The 18937-nt window shown below is 44.3% G+C and overlaps 3 protein-coding genes and 1 pseudogene across 4 annotated transcripts in view; 1 reads left to right on the top strand and 3 right to left on the bottom strand.

Moving 5' to 3' along the window:
• The window catches only part of LOC309548813, a 55359-nt pseudogene extending 36593 nt beyond the window's left edge, over window positions 1-18766 (bottom strand). Inside the window, exon 1 of the transcript in view lies at window positions 18762-18766. The product of the transcript in view is annotated as an uncharacterized misc_RNA (transcript). The remainder of the gene's footprint in view (window positions 1-18761) is intronic.
• Window positions 1-18937, bottom strand: part of LOC309550239 (uncharacterized protein) — a gene marked incomplete at both ends in the record, with an annotated part of 1760330 nt that overhangs the window by 199946 nt on the left and 1541447 nt on the right.
• Window positions 1-18937, bottom strand: part of LOC309548816 (uncharacterized protein) — a 530695-nt gene that overhangs the window by 354214 nt on the left and 157544 nt on the right. The window lies entirely within an intron of this gene.
• The window catches only part of LOC309548808 (gastrula zinc finger protein XlCGF66.1-like), a 137350-nt gene continuing 134243 nt past the window's right edge, over window positions 15831-18937 (top strand). The window contains exon 1 of the mRNA XM_082248749.1: window positions 15831-15850. The gene's annotated coding sequence lies outside the window, so the exon portion shown is untranslated. The remainder of the gene's footprint in view (window positions 15851-18937) is intronic.

Raw genomic sequence — 18937 nt, 5'->3', positions numbered from 1 at the left:
CTGAAAAAGCAACCGTGCTGAATGCTTTTTTCTCATCAGTATTTACATAGGAAACGGAGGGGTACACTGACCATGACGGTATGGTTAGTAGTAATACACAGGACTTGCCACTATGGCTAACAGAGGGTGAAATTAGGGAAAGGCTGGACAAACTTAACACAAACAAATCACCAGGCCCGGATGGCGTACATCCGAGAGTACTTAAGGAACTCAGTAAGGTTATATCCAGACCACTGTTCCTGATCTTTGCGGACAGTATTAGGACAGGGGTAATAAAAATGAAACTTCCGCGCTATGGACTAAATGGATAGATAGGTGAATAAATGAATGGGTGAAAAAGATATATATAAATTTTTATAGATAAAAAATATGTATAAATATATCTAAAAATAGGCTGCAGCCTCCCTGGATGATAGTCCGGAGACTATACACTGGATAAAAGAGAAATAGGGGTGATGGCGCTGCCTGTATAAATTTAGATATAATAAAGATATAATAAACTGTGAATTAAAGTGCCTTATGCTAAAACAATAATGTGTATACTCATACAATAGTATGTTCCATAAAACATCAATTGGGTGCAAGTGCAAAGTATAAAGGTGCCTTCAAGAAAATTAGAAAGTGACTGGTGCAATAAATATATAAACAATAAATAATAGCTAATATTGATAATATTTAACATGCAATATTAATGTGCTAAAAAATAAGGTGCTATATGATGTGAACTGTTCCACTCATACCACATGTTGATATGGGGAGTTTATATAAAGTGCCAACAGAGCCAAATAGAAAAAAGTTTTTAAAATACAGATTGCAAGTCCAGTAAGGAGAGATCCAGTAAAAAAGTCTATGTCAAATACGGTGACTTCAAGAACAATAAAGGTGACAACACTCGGAAAATCAACACTCAGGTGAAAGGTGACCCCGTGGTGGGTGGTAAGGTGCTGGGATTCCTTTGGTAAAAATGCACACTTACCAGAGACCCCCACCCCACACAGGGGTATAGAGCGGGTGCTTTAATGGGTCTGGCAGCCTAGCGATGTCCTCCTATCCCTGGATGGAGGGCGTGTGCCGAGGATCAGGCTGGTCCTGGTATGGATATACCCTGGGATAGTCCCCTGTGTGCCTTCCTGACCTAGGTGTGTTCCAAGGGATCCACTCAGCTCCACTCCCGATATTTATACCTTTGCGGTGGTGAAGAGAAAGAGGTTTGTCCCAGGATTTCCTCTCCAGAATGATTACTGAATGGGAGGGTCAGTTCCTAATAGTATTAGGACAGGAGATGTACCAGGGGAGTGGAGGAAAGCAAACGTGATTCCGATATTCAAAAAGGGTCAGAGGCATATACCGGGAAATTATAGGCTGGTCAGTCTGACATCAGTAGTATGTAAACTTCTGGAGGGGATGATAAGGGACTATATCGTAGAATATGCTAAAGACAACAGCATCATCAGTAGTAACCAGCACGGGTTTACAAATGGGCGTTCTTGTCAAACCAATCTCTTAACATTCTACGAGGAGGTGAGCTGTGAGCTAGATAGGGGCAGACCAGTGGATGTGGTGTACCTAGATTTCGCTAAGGCGTTTGATACAGTTCCCCACAAGCGCTTAATTTATAAAATAAGGTCTGCAGGTATTGACAGCAGGGTTTGCTCTTGGATACGGAACTGGCTAAAAGGGCGTATCCAAAGGGTGGTAATAAACAGCGCATACTCAGACTGGTCTGAGGTAGTAAGCGGGGTCCCCCAAGGTTCAGTCCTAGGACCAACCTTGTTCAATTTATTCATAAACAGCATTGAGGACGGGATCAGTAGTTCGATATCAGTTTTTGCTGATGACACAAAATTAGGCAGGGCAATAACAGCACAGCATGAAGCAGATATCCTACAGAATGACCTGGACAAAATAACGGAGTGGGCAACGACTTGACAAATGAGGTTTAACATGGAGAAGTGTAAGGTTTTGCACTTGGGGTCTAGAAACATTAAAGCACAATACACGTTAGGAGGGGAACCCTTGTGGGAATCAAAAATGGAGAAGGATCTGGGAGTCTTGGTTGATGATAGACTAGGCAACAGCATGCAATGTCAAGCGGCGGCTACCAAGGCTAGCAAAATATTAGCATGCATAAAGATAGGGATGTTTTCCAGAGATAAGACTATAATCCTTCCACTTTATAAAACTCTGGTCCGACCGCATCTGGAGTATTCTGTCCAGTTCTGGTCGCCAGTCCTCAGAAGGGATGTGTTGGAGCTGGAGAGAGTACAGAGAAGGGCAACTAAACTAATTAGGGGATTGGAGGACCTTGATTATGAAGAGCGTCTCCAATCTCTTGATTTATTCTCCCTGGAGAAGAGACGCCTTGGGGGGGGGGGGCATGATAGCAATTTATAAATATCTAAATGGGGATCTCGGCATAGAAAAACAGCTATTCAGTCGAAGGGATTGCATGAGGAATTAAGGGCATACAATGCGATTAGAGGAGAAGCGTTTTAACCTCAGGCAACGTGGGGGGTTCTTTACTGTTAGGGCTACAAGATTGTGGAATTCTCTACCACAAGAGGTGGTTTCTGCGGGAAGTATGGTGGCATTTAAAAGACTCTTAGACGTACATCTCAAGGATCAGAACATTTAGGGCTATGTGAGATGATTACAGCCATGCATGCCTACAAAGGTTGAACTGGATGGACTATTGTCTTTATTCAACCTCACCTACTATGTAACTATGTAACTATATCATATACAGCCCAGGGTACAGAGTGCAGTGGTCAGGAGTATATCATATACAGCCCAGGGTACAGAGTGCAGTGGTCAGGAGTATATCATATACAGCCCAGGGTACAGAGTGCAGTGGTCAGGAGTATATCATATACAGCCCAGGGTAAAGAGTGCAGTGGTCAGGAGTGTATCATATACAGCCCATGGTACAGAGGGAAGTGGTCAGGAGTATATCATATACAGCCCAGGGTACAGAGTGCAGTGGTCAGGAGTGTATCATATACAGCCCAGGGTACAGAGTGCAGTGGTCAGGAGTATATCATATACAGCCCATGGTACAGAGGGAAGTGGTCAGGAGTATATCATATACAGCCCAGGGTACAGAGTGCAGTGGTCAGGAGTGTATCATATACAGCCCAGGGTACAGAGTGTAGTGGTCAGGAATATATCATATACAGCCCAGGGTACAGAGTGCAGCGGTCAGGAGTATATCATATACAGCCCAGGGTACAGAGTGCAGTGGTCAGGAGTATATCATATACAGCCCAGGGTACAGAGCGCAGTGGTCAGGAGTATATTGTATACAGCCCAGGGTACAGAGTGCAGTGGTCAGGAGTATATCATATATAGCCCAGGGTACAAAGTGTAGACAACACTGCCAAAGTTTGAATTTAACTATCACCTCATCCGTACTCTTTAACAACTAGAATGAGTATCAAGCTGTCATTTATCAGTGCTAGGAATACTTTCATCTCAGCTGAATAACTTTTTAGTTTCACCAGAACCAGGAGTAATTTCCAGTGGTCAGTGCAGTGGTCCCTTACATTGATGACCAAGAAGGACCCAGCCAGCACGTCCGCCGGCTGGATGGAGTCCCGATGAATGCCGGAAACGGCATAGATCGGGTCTCCGATGACGTAACCCGGAGGCGGCGTCCATGACGTCACTTCCGGGTTACTGTGCTGAAAAAGGCGGCAGATTTGAAAAACGGCTGTATGTAAAAATGTCGTTTTCGGCGTTTTGCATACAGGGAAGTGTAGTGGAGGGGTCTAGGGTCTTTTAGACCCTCGATCCCTCCATAAAGTGTACCTGTCACTACATATTGGTGTCACAAGGGATGTTTACATTGCTTGTGACAGCAATAAAAGTGATCAGATTTTTTTTTTTTTTAAAAAAAACCTGTAATAAAGTTAAAAAAAAAGAAAAAATAAATAGGGAAAAAAAAAAATTTAGCAGCCCCCGTCACCGTTAGCTCGCGCACAAAAAAAAATGTATACGCAAGTCGAGCTGCGAATGAAATTGCTGTTCAAACCACACATGTGAGGTATCGCCGCGATCGCCAGAGCGTGGGCAATAATTTAAAAAAAAGAGCTACACTCTAACTCTAAACTAGTAACCGTTAAATAAATTTAAAGCGTCGCAGATTGAGATCTCTATTGACCGTAGTTTGTCGCCATCCCACGGGGGGGCGCAATTTTAAACCGTAACACGTTGGGTATCTATTTACTCGGCGTGACATCATCTTTCACAATATACAAAAAAATGGGCTAACTTTACTGTTTAGTATTTTTTAAATGCAGTGAAATGTGATTTTTCAAATTTTTTCCAAAAAAATGGCGTTTTAAAGACCGCTGCGCAAATACCGCGTGACAAAAATTTTTGCAATGACCGACATTTTATTCTCCAGAGTCTTTGCTAAAAAAAATATATATATATAATGTTTGGGGGTTCTAAGTCGTTTTCTAGGAAAAAATACTGGTTTTAACTTGTAAACAAAAAGTGTCCGAAATAAGGCTGGGGCTTAAGTGGTTAAGGAGCCTCAAGAAACCTTTGGAGGAACCCTGGCTGAGAAAAGTGTCCGAAATAAGGCTGGGGCTTAAGTGGTTAAGGAGCCTCAAGAAACCTTTGGAGGAACCCTGGCTGAGAAAAGCTGGACTAGTGGATCTACCGGACACCCTGGATGCTTTGATACAACTCAGTATCAACATAGACAGGAGGCTACGTGAAAGAAAGGCTGAAAAAATGGGAATGCCATTATCCAGTCCTTCTCGGATTTCGGCCATTGACCCTACTCCTATGGAGGTAGGAACCATACACCCACCTTTATCAACTACTGAAAAAGCCAGGAGACGATCCAGTAATCTCTGCTTGTACTGCGCATACCCGGATCACATGATAAGCGTCTGTCCCCTTGTCCGCAAAAAAGAGGGTGAGTGTTCACATGTCCTCCTAGGGGGATTGACAACTTCACTTACTAACCCTTACCTTTTTGTTCGCTTGACATTGCAGTGGGACCAGACCAGGATTACCACTAAGGCCATGATCGACACAGGATCTTGTGGAAATTATATTGATATACGTTTTGCTACTTTAAATAAAGTACCTATTATTTCAAAACCTAAGCCTGTCTCTGTGAGTCTTATTAACGGTATTCCTTTATCTTCTGGCCCGATCACAAATCAGACACAAGCACTCCTAGTCACTACTAACGAGTCTCATACGGAGACCACCACCTTCGACCTATTATCTTCACCCCACTTTCCCATTGTTTTGGGACTTCCCTGGTTACACACACATCAACCAACCATAGATTGGAAGAAACGGACTCTAACCTTCCTCTCTTACTATTGCGAGAGTATGTGTAACCTCCCGTCTTATGGAAAGATCCTGTCTGTGGTGACAGATGAGATTGCACCACTATGTTATCAGGATCTGTCCGAAGTTTTTCTTGAGAAAAATGCTCAAGTACTGCCTCCCCATAGGGATTATGATTGCACTATTGATCTACTCCCAAATTCTAAATTACCTTTTGGTCATGTTTATCCTCATTCACAGGATGAACTTTCCCATCTCAAGGAATACTTGGATGAGAATTTGACAAAAGGTTTTATTAGACCTTCCACTTCTTCCACAGCAGCAGGACTTTTTTTGTCCGCAATAAAGACTCAAGTCTCAGACCTATTATCGACTATAGGCAATTGAACGCCATTACAGTAAAAGATCGCTATCCTTTGCCGCTTATCCCTGAACTCATTGAGCAAGCGCGTGGAGCTACCTACTTTTCAAAATTGGACCTGAAAGGGGCATACAATCTAATCCGAATCCGTGATGGAGATGAGTGGAAGACAGCATTCAGAACCAGATACGGATTGTTCGAATATCTTGTAATGCCATTTGGGCTATGTAACGCTCCCGCAGCTTTCCAACGATTCATAAACGATATCTTTAGAGACTTACTTGATGTCTGTGTTGTGGTATATCTGGACGATATACTTATTTATTCACGATCTTTGTCTGAACATATAAAACATGTAAGACTTGTGTTATCCAGATTACTCACACACAATCTATACGTGAAACTAAAAAAATGCTTATTTCACAAAGAAGAAGTATTATTCCTAGGATACATCATATCCAAAACAGGAATCAAGATGGATATGAGTAAGATATCCTGTATTCAGGATTGGCCTATACCAACCACCCGCAAAGCACTACAGCGATTTCTTGGATTTTCAAACTTCTATAGGAAGTTCATCAAGAACTTCTCTGCCATTGTGAGACCTCTCACACAACTCACAAGTATTAAGAAACCATTTAAATGGTCAGATGAAGCAAATGAAGCTTTTCGCTTGTTAAAAACAAGCTTTACCTCTGCTCCCATACTACGCCATCCTGACCCATCCCTCCAATACATTCTGGAAGTAGATGCGTCAAATATGGCAGTAGGAGCAGTACTCTCCCAACGACCAACGAATACTTCACCACTCCATCCTGTCGCCTTCTTCTCTAAATCTCTAAGCAGCCCAGAGGTGAATTACCCAGTGGGTGAAAAGGAACTGCTTGCTATAAAACTGGCCCTGGAGAATTGGCGACATCTACTTGAAGGTACCCGATTACCAATACTTATATATACAGATCATAAAAATCTTCAATATCTTCAGACTAACAAAACCCTCTCCCATCGGCAGGTACGATGGTCACTATTCTTCCTAAGATTTAACTTCCTAGTGACCTATACACCTGCAGACAAGAATAAAAAAGCGGATGCGCTATCACGACTAACTTAAGATAATTACTCCGAAATCCCTTCCGTTCCTATAATACCCTACAAGCGTATTATTGGGGTTGTCCGTTCCTTGAAGGAAGAGATTCTGCACAGTATAGGTTTGGATTCACCTCCACCACAACTAAGTACTGATGCAGAAGGCTTCCTCTACTACAACGACAAACTCTACATACCCCCTACTATGCGCACCAAAATCTTGGAATTGTCACATGATGTGCCTATGGCAGGACATATGGGTATGACAAAGACTCTTAATTTGCTTACCAGACAGTTTTGGTGGCCTGATATGAAGACATCTATACAGAAATTTGTCTCTTCATGCAACGTCTGTGCCAGGTCCAAAATCGACACTACGAGACCATCGGGTCTACTATGCAGTCTACCAATACCCCAGACTCCATGGGAGGTTGTGTCCTTGGACTTTATAGTAGAACTACCACCTTCCAAAGGATTTAATACCATTTTAGTGTCAGTGGACCATCTGACAAAGATGGCACATTTCGTTGCTATTCGCAGACTACCTTCGTAGAAACAAACAGCGGAACTACTGTTGAAACATGTCTTTAAGTTACATGGAATTCCAAAAACTCTTTTGTCTGACCGTGGATCACAATTCATCTCCAAGTTTTGGCAAGAACTCTATCACATACTACGAATTGAGCGAAAGCTCACTTCTCCCTACCATCCTCAGACTAACGGACAGACTGAAAGAGTCAACCAGTGCATCGAGCAATATTTACGTTGCTACACATCATACCTACAGGATGATTGGGTGGATCTCCTCCCTCTGGCAGAATTTGCCTACAACAACGCAACCCACAGTACGACCAAACAGAGTCCGTTCTACTTGAACTATGGGTTTCATCCCACTATTCTTCCACCACGCATCCTTCCCTCAAGTAACCCAGACGATCTTACCCAAATAAAAGACTCTCTGGGTTTACTTAATACTACCATCTCACACGCTCATAGTCAACAAAAGAAGTACTATGACCTTCGTAGAAGACCTTCTCCTCAGTATGCTATTGGGGACCTCGTTTGGCTATCAACAAAAAACTTAAGATTAAAGATCCCTAGCAAAAAGCTTGGGCCTCTATTTTTGGGACCCTTCCCAATCAGGAAACTTATTGGGAAAGCTGCAGTTCAGCTCACATTACCAACAGACCTCAAGATACATCCCATCTTCCATGTGTCGCTACTGAAGCCCCATGTTCCTGACCAAGGACTAAGGCCTACCATCCCACCTCCACCTCCTGTACAAGTTGAAGGCGGAGAAGAATATGAGATAAAGGAGATTCTGGATTCTCGTATCCACAGAAGAAGACTCCAATATCTAGTACGATGGAAGAACTATGGGCCCCAAGACGACACCTGGCTGGATACCTCTGATATACATGCCCCTAGACTGATTCGCAAATTTCACGCGAAATACCCAGAAAAACCAGCTCTAGAGGCCTTCAGGAGCCGGCCTTAGGGGGGGGGGGTACTGTAATGTTCTGGTACCTTTGGTACCCTTATTCCACTTTCCAATTCCGTGTATGCGTCCCACCATTCTCTTCTGGTAGGTGCGCATACACCTTTAAGACCGATGCTGTCATCACTGAGCGCCGCAGAGCGGCTATTTCAACCGCCGGCATTCTCACTCACATCGTTCGTTCAACCTGCCGTGAAGCTCATATGCTTACAAGCGTACCTCGCTGTCGGAACCTCGCTGCTGATCCCTGTATCCCGCTACCGGATCACTTGCTCATACCGAACCACTCTACTACTGCTTGCTATTAGTGATAAGTACCCCGCAGGGGAATCCTCCATAACCTTCCTACCAAGCTTACACTATTTAGCTCTGCATACTAAGGACTATTACTATCATCTGCACTATTTAGATTGCTAGCTCTTGAGCCTACTAACATCTATCCTTGCACTGGGTTAGTCTCTCTTGTATGTCATCTGCTATCCTACCACCTACTACCATACATGATTGCTAACCTATCTGCATCCCACCTGCTACCATCTATACTCTCATGAACATTCCTCTCAAGTGTTTGCCTCCTGTTGTCTCCATTCAAACCTGTCTCTCTAGCTCATCATCACTATACTGCAATATACATATATCACTCTAGGAACATCTTATTGAGTGTGTATATTTGTATGCTGAATCAGACAGACCACTGCGATGAGTCTTGGGAGTTGGGATTGGTATTTCAACGTATCTCTGCATGACTACTGAGTGGAGTTTTTCTGCAGCTGCAAATCCATCTTGTTCAAAAAACGCAGGAGCGTTACAGAGACTCGGATATTCTAAGTGATGAGTTGGTTCCAGTACTGAGAATTGAAGGTTCAGGACCCAGTTGAACCTTCGCAATGTCAGGACAGTTCTAGCTATGCTGTCAGCCAGAACCAAGTAATTGTGGGGGTTTGCTATAGGCCACCTAAGCAAGCGGAGGAGGTAGAGCTGGAATTTTTAGCACTTTTGGGTAAAGTGGCAAAGCTAGGATCAGTCTTCATATTGGGGGACTTCAATTACCCTGACATTGACTGGGAAGAGGGGACTACACACTCACAGAAGGCCCGTCTATTCACGGAAACCTTACAGGATAATTACATGTCACAGTTGGTGGACTCTCCGACTAGAGAAAATGCAGTCCTGGATCTATTGATCACTAATGACCCAGACCTATTCTCGGAGGTAGGAGTCCAGGACAACCTGGGCTCTAGCGATCACAGGATGATCACATTTAGCGTAAATAACAATATAGCAAGGCAAGTGGGGAACATAAGAACCCTTAACTTCAGAAGGGCAAACTTTCCAAAATTGTACTCATTGATGGAAATGGTAAACTGGGACCAGACCCTGGGATCTCTGACCACAGAAGAAAAATGGGAATGCTTTAGGAACATATTAAGCAAAGGCATCTTGCAGTGCATTCCTATGGGAAATAAATTTAGAAGAGACAAAGCCAAATCTGGCTGGCTAAACCGTAGCGTTAAAAAACTTATTAGGAGAAAAAAATTGGCCTTCAGGAAATATAAATCAGAGGGCACAGTATCGGCTTTCGACCAATACAAGGAGGCAAATAAGAAGTGTAAACACGAAATCAAGATGGCTAAAATAAACTTTGAGAGACAAATAGCGGAGGATAGTAAAAAAAAACCCAAAGAAATTCTTTAAAGCGGAGTTCCGGGCACAAAAAAGATTTTTTTTTTTGTGCCCCTCCGCTAGGTATGCCGCACCTGAAAAGGAATTGGATAGTTATTTTTTTTTTTTTTGTTTACTCACCTTTTTATTGACGATCGTAAATACTCACCTATGACAGCTTCCTCCTCCAGCGCCGCGGCTCACCCCGTCACTTCCTGCCTCGCGATGATTCCTGGGAGCTAAACGTCATAGCTCCCAGGAATCAATGCGCCGCACCGGCCCCACTCGTCATTTCCGGGCGACGCCGCATTCCCCTGCTAAACAGCTTCTGGGCATGCCCAGAAGCTGTTTAGGAATGCGGCCCCGCGCCGAAAGTGATGAGAGGGGCCGGTGCAGTGCATTCTGGGACACGAAGACGCGGAAGAAGACAGAGAAGAGGACCGCGCCGGCTTCAGCTGCCCACAACCGAGATGGAAACGCTGTGGAAGAAAATTTCTAAGTAAGTATTTCTTCTAAAAGGTAAGTGCGAACCGGGACAGATCAGAGGCTAGCCATTGTGGAATGTGCTAGCCCTGACTGTCCCGGGGGTATGTTCAACAAAAAAACGTTTCTCTGCCCGGAACTCTGCTTTAAGTATATCAACAGCAAAAAAACTGGGGCAGAGCATATTGCACACATAATTAGCGATGATGGGAGGATGGTTACAGAGGACACTGAAAAAGCAACCGTGCTGAATGCTTTTTTCTCATCAGTATTTACATAGGAAACGGAGGGGGTACACTGACCATGACGGTATGGTTAGTAGTAATACACAGGACTTGCCACTATGGCTAACAGAGGGTGAAATTAGGGAAAGGCTGGACAAACTTAACACAAACAAATCACCAGGCCCGGATGGCGTACATCCGAGAGTACTTAAGGAACTCAGTAAGGTTATATCCAGACCACTGTTCCTGATCTTTGCGGACAGTATTAGGACAGGGGTAAGAAAAATGAAACTTCCGCGCTATGGACTAAATGGATAGATAGGTGGATAAATGAATGGGTGAAAAAGATATATATAAATTTTTATAGATAAAAAATATGTATAAATATATCTAAAAATAGGCTGCAGCCTCCCTGGATGATAGTCCGGAGACTATACACTGGATAAAAGAGAAATAGGGGTGATGGCGCTGCCTGTATAAATTTAGATATAATAAAGATATAATAAACTGTGAATTAAAGTGCCTTATGCTAAAACAATAATGTGTATACTCATACAATAGTATGTTCCATAAAACATCAATTGGGTGCAAGTGCAAAGTATAAAGGTGCCTTCAAGAAAATTAGAAAGGGACTGGTGCAATAAATATATAAACAATAAATAATAGCTAATATTGATAATATTTAACATGCAATATTAATGTGCTAAAAAATAAGGTGCTATATGATGTGAACTGTTCCACTCATACCACGTGTTGATATGGGGAGTTTATATAAAGTGCCAACAGAGCCAAATAGAAAAAAGTTTTTAAAATACAGATTGCAAGTCCAGTAAGGAGAGATCCAGTAAAAAAGTCTATGTCATATACGGTGACTTCAAGAACAATAAAGGTGACAACACTCGGAAAATCAACACTCAGGTGAAAGGTGACCCCGTGGTGGGTGGTAAGGTGCTGGGATTCCTTTGGTAAAAATGCACACTTACCAGAGACACCCACCCCACACAGGGGTATAGAGCGGGTGCTTTAATGGGTCTGGCAACCTAGCGATGTCCTCCTATCCCTGGATGGAGGGCGTGTGCCGAGGATCAGGCTGGTCCTGGTATGGATATACCCTGGGATAGTCCCCTGTGTGCCTTCCTGACCTAGGTGTGTTCCAAGGGATCCACTCAGCTCCACTCCCGATATTTATACCTTTGCGGTGGTGAAGAGAAAGAGGTTTGTCCCAGGATTTCCTCTCCAGAATGATTACTGAATGGGAGGGTCAGTTCCTAATAGTATTAGGACAGGAGATGTACCAGGGGAGTGGAGGAAAGCAAACGTGATTCCGATATTCAAAAAGGGTCAGAGGCATATACCGGGAAATTATAGGCTGGTCAGTCTGACATCAGTAGTATGTAAACTTCTGGAGGGGATGATAAGGGACTATATCGTAGAATATGCTAAAGACAACAGCATCATCAGTAGTAACCAGCACGGGTTTACAAATGGGCGTTCTTGTCAAACCAATCTCTTAACATTCTACGAGGAGGTGAGCTGTGAGCTAGATAGGGGCAGACCAGTGGATGTGGTGTACCTAGATTTCGCTAAGGCGTTTGATACAGTTCCCCACAAGCGCTTAATTTATAAAATAAGGTCTGCAGGTATTGACAGCAGGGTTTGCTCTTGGATACGGAACTGGCTAAAAGGGCATATCCAAAGGGTGGTAATAAACAGCGCATACTCAGACTGGTCTGAGGTAGTAAGCGGGGTCCCCCAAGGTTCAGTCCTAGGACCAACCTTGTTCAATTTATTCATAAACAGCATTGAGGACGGGATCAGTAGTTCGATATCAGTTTTTGCTGATGACACAAAATTAGGCAGGGCAATAACAGCACAGCATGAAGCAGATATCCTATAGAATGACCTGGACAAAATAACGGAGTGGGCAACGACTTGGCAAATGAGGTTTAACGTGGAGAAGTGTAAGGTTTTACACTTGGGGACTAGAAACATTAAAGCACAATACACGTTAGGAGGGGAACCCTTGGGGGAATCAAAAATGGAGAAGGATCTGGGAGTCTTGGTTGATGATAGACTAGGCAACAGCTTGCAATGTCAAGCGGCGGCTACCAAGGCTAGCAAAATATTAGCATGCATAAAGATAGGGATGTTTTCCAGAGATAAGACTATAATCCTTCCACTTTATAAAACTCTGGTCCGACCGCATCTGGAGTATTCTGTCCAGTTCTGGTCGCCAGTCCTCAGGAGGGATGTGTTGGAGCTGGAGAGAGTACAGAGAAGGGCAACTAAACTAATTAGGGGATTGGAGGACCTTGATTATGAAGAGCGTCTCCAATCGCTTGATTTATTCTCCCTGGAGAAGAGACACCTGGGGGGGGGGGGGGACATGATAGCAATTTATAAATATCTCAATGGGGATCTCGGCATAGAAAAACAGCTATTCAGTCGAAGGGATTGCATGAGGAATTAAGGGCATACAATGCGATTAGAGGAGAAGCGTTTTAACCTCAGGCAACGTGGGGGGTTCTTTACTGTTAGGGCTACAAGATTGTGGAATTCTCTACCACAAGAGGTGGTTTCTGCGGGAAGTATGGTGGCATTTAAAAGACTCTTAGACGTACATCTCAAGGATCAGAACATTTAGGGCTATGTGAGATGATTACAGCCATGCATGCCTACAAAGGTTGAACTGGATGGACTATTGTCTTTATTCAACCTCACCTACTATGTAACTATGTAACTATATCATATACAGCCCAGGGTACAGAGTGCAGTGGTCAGGAGTATATCATATACAGCCCAGGGTACAGAGTGCAGTGGTCAGGAGTATATCATATACAGCCCAGGGTACAGAGTGCAGTGGTCAGGAGTATATCATATACAGCCCAGGGTACAGAGTGCAGTGGTCAGGAGTATATCATATACAGCCCAGGGTACAGAGTGCAGTGGTCAGGAGTATATCATATACAGCCCAGGGTACAGAGTGCAGTGGTCAGGAGTATATCATATACAGCCCAGGGTACAGAGTGCAGTGGTCAGGAGTATATCATATACAGCCCAGGGTAAAGAGTGCAGTGGTCAGGAGTGTATCATATAAAGCCCAGGGTACAGAGTGCAGTGGTCAGGAGTATATCATATACAGCCCAGGGTACAGAGTGCAGTGGTCAGGAGTATATCATATACAGCCCAGGGTAAAGAGTGCAGTGGTCAGGAGTATATCATATACAGCCCATGGTACAGAGGGAAGTGGTCAGGAGTATATCATATACAGCCCAGGGTACAGAGTGCAGTGGTCAGGAGTGTATCATATACAGCCCAGGGTACAGAGTGCAGTGGTCAGGAGTATATCATATACAGCCCATGGTACAGAGGGAAGTGGTCAGGAGTATATCATATACAGCCCAGGGTACAGAGTGCAGTGGTCAGGAGTGTATCATATACAGCCCAGGGTACAAAGTGTAGTGGTCAGGAATATATCATATACAGCCCAGGGTACAGAGTGCAGCGGTCAGGAGTATATCATATACAGCCCAGGGTACAGAGTGCAGTGGTCAGGAGTATATCATATACAGCCCAGGGTACAGAGCGCAGTGGTCAGGAGTATATTGTATACAGCCCAGGGTACAGAGTGCAGTGGTCTGGAGTATATCATATACAGCCCAGGGTACAGAGTGCAGTGGTCAGGAGTATATCATATATAGCCCAGGGTACAAAGTGTAGACAACACTGCCAAAGTTTGAATTTAACTATCACCTCATCCGTACTCTTTAACAACTAGAATGAGTATCAAGCTGTCATTTATCAGTGCTAGGAATACTTTCATCTCAGCTGAATAACTTTTTAGTTTCACCAGAACCAGGAGTAATTTCCAGTGGTCAGTGCAGTGGTCCCTTACATTGATGACCAAGAAGGACCCAGCCAGCACGTCCGCCGGCTGGATGGAGTCCCGATGAATGCCGGAAACGGCATAGATCGGGTCTCCGATGACGTAACCCGGAGGCGGCGTCCATGACGTCACTTCCGGGTTACTGTGCTGAAAAAGGCGGCAGATTTGAAAAACGGCTGTATGTAAAAATGTCGTTTTCGGCGTTTTGCATACAGGGAAGTGTAGTGGAGGGGTCGAGGGTCTTTTAGACCCTCGATCCCTCCATAAAGTGTACCTGTCACTACATATTGGTGTCACAAGGGATGTTTACATTGCTTGTGACAGCAATAAAAGTGATCAGATTTTTTTTTTTAAAAAAAACCTGTAATAAAGTTAAAAAAAAAGAAAAAATAAATAGGGAAAAAAAAGAAATTTAGCAGCCCCCGTCACCGTTAGCTCACGCACAAAAAAAAATGTATACGCAAGTCGAGCTGCAAATGAAATTGCTGTTCAAACCACACATGTGAGGTATCGCCGCGATCGCCAGAGCGTGGGCAATAATTTAAAAAAAAGAGCTACACTCTAACTCTAAACTAGTAACCGTTAAATACATTTAAAGCATCGCAGATTGAGATCTCTATTGACCGTAGTTTGTCGCCATCCCACGGGGGGGGCGCAATTTTAAACCGTAACACGTTGGGTATCTATTTACTCGGCGTGACATCATCTTTCACAATATACAAAAAAATGGGCTAACTTTACTGTTTAGTATTTTTTAAATGCAGTGAAATGTGATTTTTCAAATTATTTAAAAAAAATGGCGTTTTAAAGACCGCTGCGCAAATACCGCGTGACAAAAATTTTTGCAATGACCGACATTTTATTCTCCAGAGTCTTTGCTAAAAAAAAATATATATATAATGTTTGGGGGTTCTAAGTAGTTTTCTAGGAAAAAATACTGGTTTTAACTTGTAAACAAAAAGTGTCCGAAATAAGGCTGGGGCTTAAGTGGTTAAGGAGCCTCAAGAAACCTTTGGAGGAACCCTGGCTGAGAAAAGCTGGACTAGACAGTAATATATTTCTCTCCCCCTTGGTAGGAGTGGAGATGACCCCATCTATAAGGATATACAGTACATACACACAGCACAAGGCCGTGTTCTCACTACGAGACGTTTCTCTGGACTGCAGTTCCTCTGAGCTCCACAAGGTGGTGATCTCACTTCTTCCCAGACAGGAAGTCTCTATGGAAGACAGGAAGTGATGTCAAGGATAGACAGGAAGTGATGTTTGACAAAGACAGGAAGTTCCATGAGGTAGGCAGAAGCGAGGAGACGTCGCTGGAAGTGGCAGCAGAGGAGGTAATATGATCTTATCCCCCCCCCCCCCCCCCCATGTCCTTCCTCCATAGTCACTGTGATGTCTTTTATCTCCAGCAGATGATGATACACACATATATAGTGTGGAAACCTAGATTAATCCCATTAGGGTCAGAACATTCCTGTGCAACCTCTATAGGGTCCAGGTATGGCCTCATGCTACCAATAGTGACACTGACCCCAGCCAAATGCAAAACTAGTAAAAAACAGTCAGAAAAGATGAGTAGGGAAAAAAATGTTATTGACCTCCACCTGTAAAACCATTCCTGTTGTGGGGGGTTATCTCATTGTTGCCCATTTAGTGCACCTGATAATTTCAATTAAAACCAAAGTAGTGGAATCTGATAAACAACCCCCACTGCTACTTAACTGACCAGATCAATATTCCAGGAGTTTACTTGATTTGATGCTATACTATATAAAAAGTGGATGTGTCTGGATGGTGACTGTATCATTGTGTGTGTCAGGTTCCTATAAGGTGTCAGGATGTCACTGTCTATTTCTCCATGGAGGAGTGGGAGTATTTAGAAAGACACAAGGATCTCTACAAGGACGTCATGATGGAGAATCAGCCGCCCCTCACATCACCGGGTAAGAGGAGACTTTATTGTAAAGGAGAGAGCAGTACGGAGGCTCCACCTAGATCCCCCATCATCTGATAAACACATAGAAACAATGTATTCAGTCAGTGTGTGTCAGGGCTGGGCTCCTGCAGCTCTTTTCTTTCAGAGCTCAGAAGTTGCTTAGCTGTCGGTTAATTGCCAGACGCTCGTTACCACAGTGACTCACCTGGTTACCATTACCTGCCTCATTAGTCCAGTCCACAGCCTGCCCTATTTGGCTATTTAAGTAGCTTAGCTCATTTCCTCCATGCCCTTGCGTGGTCTATGCTCTCCAGTGTGTTCCTGTGTATGACTTGCCTTGGCTGACTTCTCTTTCGATACCTGTTCCTGATTTGTTTCGCCTGACTAAACTGACTTATGGTTTCCTGATCCTTGCTCTTCTGATTACCTGTTCTGGCATCCAAACCCCGGCTTCTGTTTTTCACTACGTTCCTGAACTGTTATTTTTGCTATTTTCTTAAAGGTGTGATTTTAACTGCACTTTCTGTTTAAACACTCAATACCACTGCAGCCTCGTGCCTCCCCACTTACCATTGAGGCTTTTGATGGGAGACCTCTACAGCAGTGTTTTTCAACCACTGTTCCGCGGCACACTAGTGTGCCGCGGGATGTTGCCTGGTGTGCCGTGGGAACAATTGAAGAATTCATAAGATTAAAAAAAAAAAAAATGTAAAACTTTCGCCCATTGGCGGGCACCGGACTGTGTCCTGGGTATGGGGGGGTGGGGTCAAAAACCAGCAGGGGCGCCGATTGGCGCTCTTCAGGGGGACACTCCCACTTTTCTGATGTCCGGGCTCTGATTGGTCCAGACTCCAGCCTGGACCAATCACAGTAGGACATCATCTTCCGACTTCCTTCCCGCCCGAGCACAGTGTGCGCAGCAGCGGAGAGAAGAAGACGTCGCGAGTCACCAGGAGGACCGGAGCGGACGGAGACCAGGACTCGGGCTCGCGGGAGTCGGCACTGCAGAGAGACCGCATCCGGATCCAGACCAAGTCGCAGGCGCAGCGTGAGGAGGTCATCTGGAACCAGTCGGTCAGCAGCCCGGTAAGTGAGTCCTCCTGTCAGTCCTCCTCATGCCTATTCCATCGCCTGTGCCATGCCTATTCCACCATCTGTGCCATGCCTATTCCACCATCTGTGCCATGCCTATTCCACCATCTGTGCCATGCCAGTACCATCTGTGCCATGCCTATTCCACCATCTGTGCCATGCCTATTCCACCATCTGTGCCATGCCTATACCATCTGTGCCATGCCAGTACCATCTGTGCCATGCCAGTACCATCTGTGCCATGCCTATACCATCTGTGCCATGCCTATACCATCTGTGCCATGCCAGTACCATCTGTGCCATGCCTATTCCACCATCTGTGCCATGCCTATATTATCTGTGCCATGCATATCCCACCATCTGTGTCATGCCTATTCCATCACTTGTGCCATGCCTATTCCATCACTTGTGCCATGCCTATTCCATCACCATCATCCAAAGAGGGGGGGGGGGCTTCATTTTGAAAGGTACCCTCGCAGTGTTAAAAGGGATGTGGCCTGGGTATGATTCAGAAGGAGGGGGTATGCTGCCACCCCATGGTCTCTGCGCAACCTCCCCCTTGGTAGGCACCTTGTCCCCACCACCACGCATTCATTCATATAATATTGTGAGACAATTTAAGATGAAAAGAAAATTCAAAATAGCAATAACACTTTACAAACCATTGTGATTTTTTCTGACTATTACTATGATTTTTATTATACAGTAGTTTGGAAAGTTTATTATTCAGTACTTCTTATTCATCAAATAAAAGTAAGGGCTCGCCTCTTGCACACGGGCGTTCCGATCAGATCCGCCTGTCAGATCTGATTGGATGCCCCATTCAGCCCTATGGAGCAGCGGATGTCAGTGTCAGCAGTGACATGTCTGCTGACACCCGCTGCCATCCGCATCCGATCCTGTCCATGAAATCCGGACGGATGGAAACCCTATTTTCCATCCGTCCTGGGTGGGGATCGGATGAGAGAGGACAGGCGGTCCGCTCTCATCCGATTCCCCATAGAGAGCAGCGGGGCTCTGACATCTCCCTCTCCGCACACATTTTCTAATGGTGGTGTGCCTCGGGATTTTTTTCATGAAACAAGTGTGCCTTTGCCCAAAAAAGGTTGAAAAACACTGCTCTACAGCCTGCCCATGTGACCCATGAAACCACTCCATTGACCATGGGTGTAGGGTCTTCTCCATGAGATAATTTGAATTCCTAGTGATTTCCTTACCTCATTACCCAGTTGTCATTGGTTATCCTTGGTTACAGAGGTCCAATCCCTCTTTTAATTGCCGTAATGCTGAGGTTTTATCATGGCCCCCACAATGCACTAATACATCTTTTTAGAAAGTGATTAAGATCATGTGCATGTCTTCAGTCGCTTTACTGCCAGAAGAGTACCAGGAA

This window comes from Pelophylax lessonae, assembly GCF_965119305.1.
Source record: "Pelophylax lessonae genome assembly, chromosome: 3".
Taxonomy (NCBI): Eukaryota; Metazoa; Chordata; class Amphibia; order Anura; family Ranidae; genus Pelophylax; species Pelophylax lessonae.
The sequence above is the reverse complement of the archived record's forward strand: the minus strand, read 5'-3'. Positions and strand labels throughout refer to the sequence as shown.